Here is a 4,116-nt window from a genome sequence, read left to right as displayed (position 1 = left end):
CTGGTTATTTTTTGTCCACTTTTCTTTCTTCCTATTTACATTCAATTGGGTCTAATAACTTCCCCTGTACACTCCTTGGCTTTACTGTCTGTTAGATCTCTCTATTATTGTGTTAAACACGGAAAAACGAGCCCTTAGGTATACACTTCTTTCCTTTATTTCATTAAACGAGGGTCTCGTACTGACAGGCTTGGTGTCATTAGGTTGTATACGAGGGACTAATAATCAGCTGGCCGCTCATAATAAGTTCACGTGCTACGTGACGCCAAACATGCGCATAAAAGAGTGTTTTAACACTCGTCGCTTGGCTTATAGATAGCGCTGACTGTCACTCCTAATTCTAAATTCACATATAAACCCAAAATAGGTGGATGGAGGGAAGGCCGCGGTGGTAGCTCAGTGGTTAGAGCATCGAACGCGGTATTCGAAGGTCGTAGGTTCGATTCCTGCTCACGGCAGGTTATTTTTTCATCCACTTTTCTTTCTTCCTATTTACATTCAATTGGGTCTAATAACTTCCCCAGTACATTCCTTGGCTTTACTGTCTTTTAGATCTCATTACTATTGTATTAAAACACGGAAAAACGAGCCCATACGTATACACTTCTTTCCCTTATTTCATTAAACGAGGGTCTCGTAATGACAGGCTTGGTGTCATTAGGTTGTATAGAGGGACTGTTAATCAGCTGCCCGCTTATAATAAGTTCACGTGCTACGTGACGCCAAACTAGCACATGAAAGAGTGTTTTAACACTCGTCGCTTGGCTTATAGATGGCGCTGTTTGTCACTCCTACATCTAAATTCACATATAAACCCAAAATAGGTGGATGGAGGGAAGGCCGCTGTGGTAGCTCAGTGGTTAGAGCATCGAACGCGTTATTCGAAGGTCGTAGTTCGATTCCTGCTCACGGCTGGTTATTTTTTCATCCACTTTTCTTTTTTTTATTTACATTCAATTGGGTCTAATAACTTCCCTTGTACATTCCTTGGCTATACTGTCTGTTAGATCTCTCTAATATTGTGTTAAAACACGAAACGAAAAAACGAGCCCTAGGTATACACTTCTTTTCCTTATTTCATTAAACAAGGGTCTCGTACTGGCAGACTTGGTGTCATTAGGTTGTATACGAAGGACAAAAATCAGCGGCGCGCTCACAATACGTTCACGTGCTACGTGACGCCAAACATGCGCATAAAAGAGTGTTTTCACACTCGTCGATTGGCTTATATATGGCACTGACTGTCACTCCTACTTCTAAATTATCATATAAACCAAAAATAAGTGGATGGAGGAAGGGCCGCTGTGGTAGCTCAGTGAGTAGAGCATCGAACGCGTCATTAGAAGGTCGGTGGTTCGATTCCTGCTCACGGCTGCCTATTTTTCCATCCACTTTTCTTTCTTCTTATTTACATTCAATTGGGTCTAATAACTTCCCCTGTACATTTCTTGGCTTTACTGTCTGTTAGATCTCTCTAATATTGTGTTAAACACAAAAAACGAGCCCTAGGTATACACTTCTTTCCCTTAATTCAATAAACGAAGGTCTCGTACTGGCAGACTTGGTGTAATTAGGTTGTATACGAGGGACTATTAATCAGCTGCCCGCTCATAATAAGTTCACGTGCTACGTGACTGCAAACATGCGCATAAAAAAGTGTTTTCACACTCGTCGCTTGGCTTATAGATGGCGCTGACTGTCACTCCTTATTCTAAATTCACTAATAAACTCAAAATACGTGGATGGAGGGAAGGCCGCTGTGGTAGCTCAGTTGTTAGAGCATCGAACGCGTTATTCGAAGGTCGTAGGTTCAATTACTGCTCACGGCTGGTTATTTTTTCATCCACTTTTATTTCTACCTATTTACATTCAATTGGGTCTAATAACTTCCCCTGTACATTCCTTGGCTTTACTGTCTGTTAGATCTCTCTAATATTGTGTTAAAACACGAAAAAACGAGCCCTAGGTATACACTTCTTTCCCTTATTTCATTAAACAAGGGTCACGTTCTGGCAGACTTGGTGTAATTAGGTTGTATACGAGGGACTATTAATCAGCTACCCTCTCATAATAAGTTCTTGTGCTACGTGACGCCAAACATGCGCATAAAAGAGTGTTTTCACACTCGTCGCTTGGCTTATAGATGGCGCTGACTGTCAGTCCTACTTCTAAATTCACTTATAAACCCAAAATAGGTGATTGGAGGGAAGGCCGCTGTGGTAGCTCAGTTGTTAGAGCATTGAACGCGTTTTATGAAGGTCGTAGGTTGAATTCCTGCTCACGGCTGGTTAATTTTTCATCCACTTTTATTTCTTCTTATTTACATTCAATTGGGTCTAATAACTTCCCCAGTGCATTCCTTGGCTTTACTGTCTGTTAGATCTCATTATTATTGTGTTAAAACACGGAAAAACGAGCCCTTAGGTATACACTTCTTTCCCTTATTTCATTAAACGAGGGCTTCGTACTGGCAGACTTGGTGTCATTAGGTTGTATAGAGGGACTGTTAATCAGCTGCCCGCTCATAATAAGTTCACGTGCTACGTGACGCCAAACTAGCACATGAAAGAGTGTTTTAACACTCGTCGCTTGGCTTATAGATGGCGCTGTTCTTCACTCCTACATCTAAATTCACATATAAACCCAAAATAGGTGGATGGATGGAAGGCCGCTGTGGTAGCTCAGTGGTTAGAGCATCGAACGCGTTATTCGAAGGTCGTAGTTCGATTCCTGCTCACGGCTGGTTATTTTTTCATCCACTTTTCTTTTTTTATTTACATTCAATTGGGTCTAATAACTTCCCCTGTACATTCCTTGGCTTTACTGTCTGTTAGATCTCTCTAATAATGTGTTAAAACACGAAACGAAAAAATGATCCCTAGGTATACACTTCTTTTCCTTATTTCATTAAACAAGGGTCTCGTACTGGCAGACTTGGTGTCATTAGGTTGTATACGAGGGACTAATAATCAGCTGCCCGCTCATAATAAGTTCACGCGCTACGTGACGCCAAACATGCGCATAAAAGGGTGTTTTCGCACTCGTCGCCTGGCTTATAGATGGCACTGACTGTCACTCCTACTTCTAAATTCACATATAAACCAAAAATAAGTGGATGGAGGAAGGGCCGCTGTGGTAGCTCAGTGGGTAGAGCATCGAACGCGTTATTCGAAGGTCGTTGTTCGATTTCTGCTCACGGCTGGTTATTTTTTCATCCACTTTTCTTTTTTTATTTACATTCAATTGGGTATAATAACTTCCCCTGTACATTCCTTGGCTTTACTGTCTGTTAGATTTCTCTAATATTGTGTTAAAACACGAAAAAACGAGCCCTAGGTATAAACTTCTTTTCCTTATTTCATTAAACAAGGGTCTCGTACTGGCAGACTTGGTGTAATTAGGTTGTATACGAGGGACTATTATTCAGCGGCCCGCTCACAATAAGTTCACGTGCTACGTGACGCCAAACATGCGCATAAAAGAGTGTTTTCACACTCGTCGATTGGCCTATAGATGGCGCTGACTGTCACTCCTACTTCTAAATTCACATATAAACCCAAAATAGCGGGATGTAGGGAAGGCCGCTGTGGTAGCGCAGTGGTAGAGCATCGAACGCGTTATTCGAAGGTCGTAGGTTCGATTCCTGCTCACGGCTGGTTGTTTTTTTCGTCCACTTTTCTTTCTTCCTATTTACATTCAATTGGGTGTAATAACTTCCCCTCTACACTCCTTGGCTTTACTGTCTGTTAGATCTCTCTAATATTGTGTGAAAACACGGAAAAACGAGCCCATAGGTATACACTTCTTTCCTTTATTTCATTAAACGAGGGTCTCGTACTGACAAGCTTGGTGTCATTAGGTTGTATACGAGGGACTATTAATCAGCTGGCCGCTCATAATAAGTTCACGTGCTACATGACGCCAAACATGCGCATAAAAGAGTGTTTTAACACTCGTCGCTTGGCTTATAGATGGCGCTGTTTGTCACTCCTACATCTAAATTCACATATAAACCCAAAATAGGTGGATGTAGGGAAGGCCGCTGTGGTATCTCAGTGGTTAGAGCATCGAACGCGTTATTCGAAGGTCGTAGTTCGATTCCTGCTCACGGCTGGT

The 4,116-nt window shown here is 41.9% G+C and overlaps 1 non-coding gene across 1 annotated transcript; it reads left to right on the top strand.

The window, feature by feature from the left end:
* Window positions 1-385: 385 nt before the first annotated feature.
* TRNAP-CGG (transfer RNA proline (anticodon CGG)) lies at window positions 386-458 on the top strand. Its single transcript has one exon. It is a non-coding gene; the product is annotated as a tRNA-Pro (tRNA).
* The last annotated feature ends 3,658 nt before the right edge of the window (window positions 459-4,116 follow it).

Source organism: Rhipicephalus microplus, chromosome 8 (genome assembly GCF_043290135.1).
Source record: "Rhipicephalus microplus isolate Deutch F79 chromosome 8, USDA_Rmic, whole genome shotgun sequence".
Classification (NCBI taxonomy): domain Eukaryota; kingdom Metazoa; phylum Arthropoda; class Arachnida; order Ixodida; family Ixodidae; genus Rhipicephalus; species Rhipicephalus microplus.
Note: the sequence above shows the minus strand (reverse complement) of the source record. Positions and strands in the feature narration are given on the sequence as shown.